This window comes from Pyxicephalus adspersus, chromosome 4 (assembly GCF_032062135.1).
Source record: "Pyxicephalus adspersus chromosome 4, UCB_Pads_2.0, whole genome shotgun sequence".
Lineage (NCBI taxonomy): Eukaryota > Metazoa > Chordata > Amphibia > Anura > Pyxicephalidae > Pyxicephalus > Pyxicephalus adspersus.
Genome location: NC_092861.1, coordinates 122,275,628 through 122,289,039, shown reverse-complemented (window position 1 = coordinate 122,289,039; position 13,412 = coordinate 122,275,628). Strand labels below are relative to the sequence as shown.

The 13,412-nt window shown below is 37.8% G+C and overlaps 1 protein-coding gene across 1 annotated transcript in view; it reads left to right on the top strand.

Annotated features, from left to right (window-relative positions):
- The first annotated feature begins 8,424 nt into the window (after nucleotides 1-8,424).
- The window catches only part of EFEMP1 (EGF containing fibulin extracellular matrix protein 1), a 48,783-nt gene continuing 43,795 nt past the window's right edge, over nucleotides 8,425-13,412 (top strand). The window contains exon 1 of the mRNA XM_072409506.1: nucleotides 8,425-8,609. The gene's annotated coding sequence lies outside the window, so the exon portion shown is untranslated. The remainder of the gene's footprint in view (nucleotides 8,610-13,412) is intronic.

Here is a 13,412-nt window from a genome sequence, read left to right as displayed (position 1 = left end):
AACTTTGAAGAAATCTATTCCATGTTTGCTGGATCACTCAGCTTCACTGATGAAAGTGTCACCTCTCCAGCCTTGGAGACTTTTAATAAAAGTTACTGTTCTAGGACAAGAACAGTAAGTTGTTGGGGTGCACCACTAACATTGAATTAAAACAAAAAAAAAAATCACCAGATTCTTGTCAATATACTATATTTGATCGGCTAATAATAAGCTGCTACATAGTGAATGCTCCTATCATTTTAGCAACCATTAGGAGACAGTGACAAAAATAAGAGAATCCTACAAAATGTTTAACAATTGTTTCCAAAACAGTGCATACATGTGCTGCAAATCATCATTCCTACACTAAAAGTGTAACCCCAGGTAGTGGCCCTGTCAAACTTCTGCCTCCTGACAACATTACTTTCTCTTATCGCACACTACAAATATTTAGCTTGTCCTTTGCAAGTGACTTGTCAGATTTTCCACACCCCATTACTTCCCGATCTTTCTTGATGTTCATTAGCCTCTCTGGTATGCCATGACCTTATTACATCATCTCTTCGGTGTCATTTACAGGCTGTCGGTGATTCATTGCTGTTCAGTGAGCGATAGTTAGGATTGCTTTGCATACGCTCATACCTTCATAAAATTTTCCATTTTCTTTGTATGAACATTTTAGTGTGTTCACAACGAGCAATCTGTCAGTGAACTGGCAATAAGTCAATTACTGCAAAATAGGAAGCACATATGATGAACATACTGTTTTCATGGGTATACCCAAGGCACACATTTTTAGGTGCACTTAATGCATATCTAACCCCTAAAACAAACACTCATTCAGCCTAACAATTTGTAATATATTGCAGCTTTTCTACTTATTTTACCTGGTATTTGTGCAAATAACACACCTCCTGTTACTGGGTGCTTCTTTAATGATCCTGTTAAGAGAGCCACAGTTGTCACCCAGGCTGAATGTCTAAAGCTGCATACACACATGCAATAATAGTCATTGGAAAGGATCTTTCACGATTCTTTCCAACGACTAGCACTGCACGATGCATGAACGAGTGCTGTACATACAACACCGTTCTGCTCTATGGAGAGGGGAGTATGAAAACGACAGAGCGGCACCCCGCTGTGCGCTTTTCCCCTTCCCTGGCATTAGGATCGTTAGTCGTCCATCGTATCGTATTTTCCGGATTTGCTGAAATACTTTTAGTCTGAAAAAAAGTGGAAATTAATAATGCCACCACATCTATAGATTGCTAAACTGCAATATATATTTTTGTTTTATCTCTTTGATATATTTTTGTTTTATCTCTTTTGTTTTATCTCATTTTATGTGCTATTTCATATGCATCCTTTCAATGCATATGAAATAGCACATAAAATGCATGATGATATCTGTGCAAATATAGTCAAAAGTGCTGTTTTAAAAGTCTTGCAATCAACAATTTTTTGGGTATTTTGACAAATTTGTATCTGACAAAGAGATAAAAGAAAAATCATTAAAGTGATTTTACATGCATGAAAACATGCAATACACGTATTTTGTATGCATTAAAATACAGGAAGCATCTGTGCTTAGGTAATGTATAAATAAAATGCTTAGCCAAAAACACATTTTAAAAAAGTTTTTTTGAAATGTGAAGGTGTGTAGGACCTAATAGGCATTCTCTATCTATGTTGCAGACCTATGACTTAAAATAATGGTAATCCCAGAGTTTTAAAGTCAGTACCAGGCTGCAAGGATAGGTGGCCTTCACTTATTACCAGTGCTTTGGAAAGCGTTAGGTACACTAGCAGAATATGCAATGGTTCTTCATGGATATATAAAATAGTATTATTTTACCAGGTAAAATAAGTAGAAAAGCTGCAATATATTACAAATACCTGGGAACTTTGGAAGCAAACTGCAAACACTGAATCATTATAATGCGTGTGCTTAACAAATTATGAAAATAGTAATATTGTGATAATATATGGTTAGCAAATGCACAAACATAACACTATGGGACTGATTTACTAACACTCTCCAAGGCTGCGGAGGATAAACTTTCATCAGTGAAGCTGGGTGATGCAAATAGCAAATTAAATCAATTCCAGGTTTGCTGGATCACCCAGCTTCACTGATGAAAGTGTATCCTCTGCAGCCAGGGATAGGTTTAATAAATCAGGGCTTATGAATTCAACAAACAGACAATTGTTACTATATGGTGGCAATTGTGATAATATGGTGGCAACAAACTGGCAATTATGACATTATTATGACAATATTTGGAAACAAACGTTCAGCTAGGACAATGTATGAGCAATCATGACTTTAGCTGGACAACAAAGAGGCATGACATCAAAACCCACACATAGAAGAACACATCCCATCAGCAAAACCTTATTTTCTTTAGCAAATTCTCCCCCAAAAGCTTCTTCTTTCATGAAGCGCACTTGGACCTTATATACATCCTCATCTAGCAGCTTGCCACATGCCACATTCTTTAAATAAGCTAAAGGTGTTCCTATATTTATTGAATTTTGTACAGGGAAAAATCCTGTTATTTAATTTTCTCTATATTTTTAAAGCATTCAGCTTTCACCTGACATTCACTTTAGGAAACAAGCCATGTGATTAACATGTGCAAATTATTTAAAAATCATGTACCTGAAAGTTTTACCTGAAGTGATATATATAAATATACTGCTTACTAAACTTGGTCAACGAATACCACATGCAAGGAGGATATTAAATATTACAATTCCAAAATGATTGAATGACTTCACATTCTGATCCTTTAAAAACATTCAAAACCCATCTTTTCAAACTTGCCTACCCATCTTCTTCTGTTTTTTAAAACCCTTGCTACTTACCCAACATTCCATATGTCCCCTCCTATTGTGTGATACTTCCCCACCTCCTAGATTGTAAGCTCTTTGGGGCAGGGTCCTCTCCTCCTCCTGTGTCACTGTCTGTATCTGTATATTGTTTAAAACCCATATTTAATGTAGAGCATTGTGTAATATGTTGGCACTAAAAAATCATGTTTATTAATATTATTATTATATTGGATTATTAATAATAATAATAATAATAATAATAATAATAATGATCAGCCTCATTCCCTAAGTCAAACTTATTTCTCTTTGTAAAGGGAATTTTCACTTAGCTTGATGAATGGGGAAAACATTGTTAAATAATAGGCTGAAAACTGCCAGTATTATCCAAAATTGTCAGGTTATAATAACAAATACAAAATATGTTTATGGTTTTAATATCTATGTTCTCAGCGTTTTGTTCATCTATCCTATTGAATGTTTGCTAATGAGCTGTAAATACATCTGTATCTTAGTACATTGAGAAAATATTTTATTTACATTTTCATTACCTCCATACCAAACAGATTAGGTTTTAATATAATGTAACTTTAAGCAATGACAGAAACTATACATGGTGATATTGCCAGCAAATTTTATATGTCAAAAGCCTTCATAAACACTTTTATACACCCAAAGGGGTCATATTTGAATCACAATGAGTTTTTCACAAAATGGACATATCGTTATAGTTTAGATCATAAAATTAATGACTAACCTCCACTAAATCCAATCTACAATGCAAGCCAAAAATAACTATTATTTGGGATATGAAAAATATGGTGCTGAAAGATCTGAAGTTTATGGTGAGTTTTGTAATGCCAACAAAACAACATTCCTCTTAACGGAGAAGTGTGTAGGTGGGATAAAACATGTCACTGTTTCCTGTGCAATAAATCGGCAGGAAGAGTACAGCAGTGAATTATTACAATTGCCTGGAGTTGTCACTAAAGGGTTCACATGCAAGTCTACAATTACATACAGTATTATAACAGCTCAAACTCAGAGAGCAAAGTGCAAATTAATACAATATGCTACATGCACAGATTGGGGGGTTTACATTCTTGTTCCAGCTGTGTTCTTTATCTGAAGAACTGCAACATTACACCAGCCCTATACACCAGCCTTTCTCAACATTTTTGCCCTCTGAGACTCCTAAAATTATGTTTATGTCTTCTTTAGGTGTCATCCTTATAAACAGAACATAAAGAGACCATTATTGTCATGCAGCTGACCCTTCTACATTTCCCCAGAACTATCCAAGCACCATCAAATATGAGGTCATCCAGCCACGGTGCAAGAAACCCCCTGCAATCTATGGAGGAACCTTGAAGTTCCATAGAAGCCTACTTTAGAATAGCTGCTATATACAAATTACAAAGTCATAGATATACACTTTACGAGGGGGTGCTGAGAAGTTCCTGGCTTTAAAATAATACATTTATCCACACCCCATTACTTCCCCTTAAAATGTTGCCCCTTCAGGTGTTTCTTCGAATTCAGGAACAGATAATAGTCCAAAGGGGCCAGGTCAGGTGAGCAGGGGGGATGGTGGACAATTGGAAACCCAGGGTGCTCAATTTGGCAGCCACAACATTGGACGTGTGCACAGGTGCATTGTCCTGCAAAAAAGGATCCCTTTGGTCAACTTTCCACGGCGTTTCGTCTGAATTGCCTCCTTCAGTTGGTCCAGGAGGTTAGCACAATACTGTCCGGTTATACTAGAGCCCTAGTCCACCAACAGAGGTAGGTAGTCCACCAACAGAATACCGTCTTTGTCCCAGAAAACAGAAGCAATTCCTTTTTTGTCTGATTTCTGGGTTCGGAACTTCTCCGGCCATAGGGACCTGCTCTGGTGCCATTCCTTTGACTGTTCCTTGGTTTCAGGGTCATAGATGTGGAGCCAGGTTTCATCCTCAGTCACTAACCTAGCCAATAAGTCCTGTGCAGCTTCAAAATGGGCCAAAATGGCTTTGGATGCTTGTTCCTTCTTCTGATCACTGTTTAAACATTTCGGCACCCACTTCACTGAAAGCTTGTGCATGTCCGGGATTGTGGTGATAACAAACCCAATACGCGTGAAATATCAAGTATGTAGGCTATCTTTTTTGTGGATATTCACCAGTCCTCAATAATCAGCTCATGGACAGCATCGCAGGTTGCCTGGTCAGTTGACTTGGGGGCGCCCACTGTGTGGCTCGTCTTCAACGGTGAAATGCCCAGTCTTGAAACGAGATATCCAGGTTTTGACAGTGCTGTAGGAAGGACACTTCTCCCCCAGTGTTTGTGACATCTCAGTGTGAATGTCCTCTGCTGACTTTCCTGGAGAAACAAAAATTTCACGACGGCCCGTAACTCCAACGACATAAAACTTGCTTGTGCATCTGCCATCACAGTTTCTCACTAAAAGAAAAAACATTTTTAAGAATCACAAAGACCTGATATTTGCACAGTTACATATTAAGATATTAGTCTGTCATATGCCCCCACACTCATTTTTCTATTTCATCTGGAGGGGGCAAAGCCAGGAACTTCTCAGCACCCCCTCCTGGAACATAAAAGAAGACTTCAAATCATAGGTTTTGGAATAACTCAATTATCTTACAACACCTCAGTCATGTCAGAGTAAGGACCACTGCATGCTGGGTAGAATGCCAATCTTAAATGTTGGGTGTCATGGTATTAAAATAATGCACACTTTTCCCCCCTTATCCTGTGTTTCATAGATGAAACAGAAAACTGCAGTACCTAAAAAAAACTTCAAAAGATTATCCCTATTTGCTTTCTTTCCTGTAAATGGAAACTTGAAAAGAATGAATGAAAAAATACCCCCAAGATGGCCTGGCCAGGTACCAGAGCCATGGGCAGTGTTCATATTAATATCAGTGACATGATGAATAAAATTTTTCCTGAAGGACTATAGCATACGCTGTATTATGTTTATATATTTTTGTATGTCTGGTTTATAAGTAGCACAAATAACCCTGTCAATTTTATTACACTCCGGAGAACAAGGGAAGACTACAAGTTAAAGAAAAAGATGAGTAATGGGAATCTGCAGCAGGTGAAAAAGACAAATGCCAATGAATGCACATGAGTACATCAAGGTTAAAAGTCTCAGTATTGGGCATCAGATGTGTAACAAATGTGTATGGTGGTCAATGTAGAGTACAGAAGGTCTGCAGGGTGCCCCATAAAGACCATAAGGATATTATATATTCAAATTCTAATTAAGGAATGGGAAATGTACTGAATTTGGTCAGTGTTAACCAACTAATGCACTAGAGAACTATACCAATCAGATGAGCACTTAAAGAAGTGGCAAATGACCAGCTAATGACTAAGTCATTTATTTACAAATATGCCCGTACATGTAGGAAGTGCTCATTTATCAAATGTCGACACAAGTTCCTAAAACCTCAACATGGCCTAAAAGGTATTACATTGTTAACAAGATATACAGTTGACATTCAAAAATCCAGCAACCTCTGGACCTGAGAAGTGATTTTCGAAAATTCTGGATTTATTTCTATACTTACCTCCACACACAGGCCACCCTTCCTCTCGCAGCACCTGCGCACATCTGGCACAGTTCCAGAGAGCAGGCAGCAGGGACATCTCAACGTGTATTTAGTGTAGCAAGCAAGACCTGTAGTGTAGCAAGCTGCAGAACAGCACCATCAAAACATAAGTGACCAAACAGTGTACTACAGTCCCTGTATTGAAAAGGCAATCCAAAATTCATGCCGGAAAACTGATGGAACCGGATTATCGATGGCCGGATTTTCAATTGTCAACTGTATGTATATATAACACAGATTTACATGTTTTCACAATTATAGATATTTCTATACACAATACAATACTTTGTACAAATTCCCAACTTGTGCGATGTTTCCCAGACACAAAGGTCATTGGGCATATGTTTAAAAGTACCCACTTCACTTTGATTGATTATTTTCCTGGTCAAACATAGTTGTTTCCCTAAAATAAAACCAGGTGATTCTTCACCATAAAAAGATGCAATCTGAGCCACACTGAGACTTTCTATGCAATCTATATACTGTCATATTCATTTAAATGTCATTAAAAGAACAATGGTGATTTGTATTAGAACAGGACCTCATTATTATAGTCAGTGGAAGTCATGTTTAATACAGCTGTGCTGAGTATTCTTTAAATGATTTCTTGTATACTATAGCAAAACCATTAAGGTGCCCCTGTGCCCTTAGTACATGGTTTAATATAACACAGAGTAATACTTACCCTAATCCTATATCCAGTCTACATTGGTCTTCCTCCACTGATTCTGGTTGTTATGTCCACCTAAACAGATCATCTTGATCATCAACAGATAATCAAACAGATCATGCCAGGCTTCCCTGATATCATCATGTATATAGCAGGACAAATACCATTCCAGAGAGTTGGGGCAGCCCTAGAAATGTCTTGGAGCCATGTGTGATGAGGTTATGAGGAAGTCATTAGTAGGTCATTGGAGCAGCGAAGAGAGCGGCTGGGGGGGTATTTTTTTACCAAGTCAGAAAGGTAAGTGGGACAAGAACTGTGGAGGGTTTTTAAGACAAAGCACAAGAGGTTGAAATTGATTCTAAGGTGAAATGGAAGCCAATGAAGAGAACTACAAAGAGATGCAGCAGAAGAGGAGCGGTGGGAAGGATGGATGAGTCTGGCAGCAGCATTCATAATAGATTGTAGAGGAGAGAGTTGGGTTAGTGGAATACCAGAGAGGAGGAAGTTACAGTAGTCCAGACGGGAGATGATAAGAGCATGTACAAGGAGTTTGGTGGTCTCTGGGGACAGGTAGCCATGTCATAAAGATGAGACATGGACAATGATTGGAGTGCCCGCTCTCATTTGAGAGTTGGGAGAAGAGGACCAAGACACCGGCATTCAGGGAACCATGGGTAAAGTTGTCTCATCCTGTAGGAAAAAAAATATTATTAGATCCTTTATCAGCCGGGGGATTTTGGAACTGATCAAAGTTAGACTTTCATTTAGGTGACAACTAGGGTGCTATTATTTTCAGGAGGCCAGCAACAAAAGCATCAAATTCTCTGCTGTACAGGTTTTCCAAGTCCATCAAAAGAAGCCGCCATATTCGTCTTGGCACAGGTTTCGTTAATCCTGCTTTTTATCCCATGACACCCTATACCACAAACAGCATGGTCTGCCATGTGTACATAACCTCACACTTCAGAAAACTTATTAGTCATAATCACAACTAACAGAGCCTAACTTCTGTATGTTTGGCAGCCAAATTCGCGCAAACAGCTTTGGAAATAAAGGCCAATAAAACGCTCGATATGTGGCTCATGACTAAGGGTAATAAAAAAGGGGGCTACGTTCTGCGGCACATTTAACGCCAAATAATAAAAATATACACATTTTCACATAAACGTGGGTCATACTGTTTTCATTGGAAGTTGTGGTTCGCATGTGAGCTGGCAAGGTCAGTTAACACATCACATATGCTTCAATAATGGGAGGATATGTATGAGAGAGAGAAAGAGGAGTGTCCCAGCAGTGCAGCTGAAATGAATACCTCCTTTCAACACAGTATCCACATGCCTTAAGCAACTGAGCGTTGATCTGCTTCCTCAGCTCCCACATTGTCTCAGTTGTTGCTCCTAGTTCCGAAAACTGCATACCTTGATTGTACGCCTGTCTACCTGTCTTGCCTCACCTGCAAGGGAAGCCCCATTTATTTCCAACTGGAACATAAGCTGACCTGTTTGAAAGTAAGAGAATGCACTGTTTATGTTGTTCTCTGCCAGCTTCATTTTACAATATGTCAATTTGTTACTTTGGGAACTTGTACATTTGGCAAAACAAGCAAAGTTGCTTTTAATTGTTTGTTAGCTGTGTGATATATTTTTTACAGTACAGTGCAAGTTCAGCTGTTCATTATTGCGTTGCATGCTGTTGATGTTTTATTCATGTTGTCAGAATTCAATTGTAGCCATACAAATGTTATAAAACAGTATACAGGGATTCTTCATATTCGTGCAAGGATAAAAAACCCATCTCCAGGTTGTATTACTGACTCGGGAAGGTCATGAAGGGGTGAGCCAAGAAGCTGACAATCAATGTACAACTGATTTTATATGTGGGGGTAAAGGCTAATACATGTTTAAATGTTATATGCATTTAATATATTCATAGAAGAGATCGCTCACATAATATGACATAATATGATCATAATATGCCTTTTAAAATGTAATAAATAATTAATTAGAAAATTGATGAGTATCATATAAGTGCAGTAAAGAATAACAAAAGTTTTTAAATTTTGATCAAAACGTTTAACATTTTAGAGATTGCAATCACGTTGGCAATATTTATGAGTCAGTTTTTACTACAAAAACTGTACAAAAGGATGGCTTGAATTTGTTCTGCAAGTTTTTGATTTAAGTGGCTAAAGGTTGCCTTGAGTATAGCTAGCATGTGGCTCAATTGAATACATTTTTAAACTTGCCAATTTTTTTTTATCATCTAATTACATCTAAGCCAAATATGGAAAGAGTTGTAATGGTTAAAACTTGTTTGTTTTCTTAAATCTATCTGTGTTCCATTGAAGAAATTTCCTTTTATATTCTGTCCTATAGACACCACAGGAAGTTAGGAAAGTTTCTCTAATATGATAGGAAACTCCAAAATCAGTGCTCCCATTAGAATAGTTTACTTCTATTCTTTTTCTGGGAACAACTGTTGTATTTGGGATATCACTTTCTGATTATCAGGACAAATAAAGATAGCAAATCTTCCCATCAAGAACACAACAGGAATAAAAAGGTCAGGGGGCTCCAGCTATTCCCTATTGTAGCCAAAAAATAAAAAGTTTTGGCTTAAGATATACTTTTACCCTCACCAAACCCTAATACATAACAAAGCAATATAGGATGATGCTTTAACACCTCACCTTCTAACAATTGGTCATACCATAATCATTTTCCTAAAATTTAACATGAACTCATTACTTCATTCTTACCGTAACTTCTAATGTAACAGAGGCACACAATCATAATCAGCAATCTGATTTGTATTCCAGCATTTACCTAACTACTGCACTATCTACTACACTTTGCATCTAAGTGTCAAATATTCAAGTGTTTTATTTGTATAACTAGACCTAACAAGTGGAAGTGTTATGTCAAACAAGCACATATATGAACCTGCAAACTAGTACAAGGTTGAAGAGCTCCCATGCTAGATTACAGAAGGTAGCATTGAACTAGACATATTATAGCAAGTCAAGTCAATGTAGTCTATAAGGTAGAATGAAAGTATTATTTTATTGTTCTTCATTATCTGGCTGGTAAATGAACACATATGTAAAACATGTATTACTCATTACTTATGTATGTAAATACACTATATGATTACTATGTAACATTTTAGTATGTTAAAAGCTTGAAGAGAATGTATAAAGTGCTGTAATCCAACAGTAGCTATTCATAAAACACCTACCATAATGTTTTGCTATAGATCTTGGTAGAATGATAAAAAATTTGTATTAGTGTCCCCGCTGAGTTGAATCATCATCTCTTCCTCTCCTGAAAATGAGGGTGGAAATCTAAACTTATACAGTTTTTACAAGAACAAGAGTAGAAAGGACATCTTGCATGATAGAATCTCTTCTGTTCTCATACAGACACAAAAAGAAGAACTTCTGTTTTGTCCTTTTTACCTGAAATTACTCCAATATATTCCGCAGCACTGTACATTAAATAGAGGTTGTAAATGACAGACAGGTACAAACTCTCCAAAGACTGCTCTCAAAACTGGAGAGGATACACTTTCATCAGTGAAGCTGGATGATCCAGCAAACCTGGAATAAATTTGGTCCAGTATTGAATACATTTGTTAACAAATAGCAAATTACTTTTAAGAAATCCATTCCATGTTTGCTGAATCACCCAAGTTCATTGAGCAAAGTGAATCCTCTGCAGCCTTATCACACAGTTTTTTAGAGGTTATTGTAGAACAGATCAATAAAAAAGGCAAAGTATCTTAGTACCCGCTTAATATTTCAATATCAAAAACCCATTTGTTAGTAGTTTGGTTCTCCTGGAACTTTGCTTCATGTGATGCTGGAACAGCCTCCTTGCTGCCATTCACATAGAGATGTAATAAGTGCAGCACTAATGATTTCTCTAATTCAAACCTCTCTTAAAGGATTTAGTGATATCCAGAAGACGGAGAGTTCAGATGGGTGGTTGCCAAACACATAGTAAACTGCTCTCTGATTCTCACTTTTAAGTTGTAGGCACCAGGCATATTCACTAGTGGTTTTCACAGCAAACAGTTGCTATATGTGGTTGGGTTTCACATTTGGCTTGCATTGGTCGCAGTGTGTCATGGGTTATCTTCTTCCTTGTTGTTCTCCAAACTGCTGAAGTTTCAACCACTTGCAAATGTTTGTAAAAGTGTTTAAAAGTGGTCCCATTCATGTCTAGGGAAGCAGTTGAGTAGTGGACTGCCCTGATTTGCTGCATGAAGGTTCTAAAAAGAACAGAACTTTGTGCCCATTAGCTCTATTTGAATAGAGAAAAGTGATCACCTTTGTTGCCACTGATCACAACTTTTGATTAGTGGGTAGATGTTTTGTGGACTTGCATGGAGAATGCTTACCACTTTTTTGGCAAATGTGTTTGCCCTTTGAAAAATTGCCACTTGGCAAATTTCCATTACAAGCTAGAAGCAGCAGATTCAGATAATCTAGCCTATAGAGCAGGAGCTCTGGGAGACGAAACATTGGGGAGCTGATCTTCACATAACTTACGTGACTTCAGTGCTGCTGTGAACTTTAAGGATGAATATTTCCAAAGTGCCTGCAGCCACAGAGGTCAGTAAGGGCTTGATTTAAAGCTCAAGTATAGCTTAAGAATATGTAAACACCAATATATGAATGTCTAAAGTCTGGCCCCATGTTTACCTTTATTACGCCTCTCATTGTGATTTTAGAGTATTTAAACCTTATTTTGGCACACATCTTCACTTTAATGGTCTGCCATGATTATGTGGCAGAAGATTTTTTTTCTACATAGAGATTTTTATTTCTTTCTGATGGAATATTGTATGAAGTGTTTCTGTATTTAGTACCCAAAATAAACTTTGTGTATGTTTAGTAAATATGGCTGTATTGGGGTGTTAATGTGTTATGTTACTTTGAATTATGTTTAGAACTGAAATCACTGTAATGTACACCTTGCAGTACAGCTCACTCAGGAAAACTAACCATGTGGCTTTGATTACACGTTTCTCCTGTGTTCTGTGTGTAACAGACTCTTGAGTTATGCAATTGATATTGCCAACAAGCCGAAACATCACATAGCGAGGGAAATTAAATCAACTCGACTGTCAGGATGACCGATCTTTGATGTTTAAATGTCAACAATGTGATTATCACTTGGGACTCTTCTTTCTTTGATTTACTGACAGATTTTACTCCTTGACAACAAATAAAGCTAAAAAATATTATGAGGGGAAAAACTATTTTTATTTCATAACAGTTGCACTCTCATTGTTTATCTTTTTTCATTAGCTGTACAGAAAAAAAAGAAAGAACTGTAAAATGAACAAATAAACTAGAATTATGAAATGTATTGGTATAAACCAATATTAATATTATATTTAATAATATAAGGAGTAACCCAAAAAATCATACATTTTAAAGAAAGGAAATAAGTTTTTCTAGGTCCACTGTGTGGTCCCACTGGGAGGGGAGAGATATACCTTTTGTTTTTGTCCCCAAGACAGGGATAGTGTCATGCTTTGAGAGGAAGAACCAGTAGGGGGCACTATGAGTTGCTCAATGGTAGTGTGGGCACTAAGAAGCGCAGAAGATGCAGAATTTAAGCAACAGCCTGGTCTTCTCCAGAGCCTCTAGAGGTGAGAGTTTTACACTGCAGGCTGTTACCAGGTCCCAGTCCTTGGGCACACCAGAGTGGGCAGAACAATGTGTAGTACCGAATCAACAGTCTAGAGAATAGGCAAAGAAAGACAGAGGCAGGAAAAATAGAGGTCAGGAACAAAGCCAGGGGTCAAGTACCACAAATCCAGAAAATAGACGCTTGTGACACAGAGGTAACCAAAGTTACACAAACGTGACACGAGAGTGACCGATAGCAAAGGAAATACTGGAACAGTACAAGGGAACAGAAACAACAGACTGGGCAACACAGGGTTAGCACAGGAGCTGGACTGGGTAATACTCAATCAGGCAGCAGCTGAATAGGAAATGCTCAGCAGAGCTAGGGGGCTCGTCAGTAGTCTGGAGATGTGTTGCTCCAACACTAAGCAATGCACCTGAGCCAGCTAAATGGCCAAGGGCTATTAGGAGACAAGCTACTAATTGGCCATAGGAAGGCCCCTGTAAGTCTTTGAAAGGCAATAGTGGTAGGGGAAGCTTAAACCTTGATGCCCTAGTTTCAGTGAAGGTATTTTTACTGTTACTGGGTGTCATTTAAAGTGAGAGGGGGACCACATGACAACCAATGAGTGTGTAATTCTTTGGGGATGAGACCCACAGAGGAAGTGTG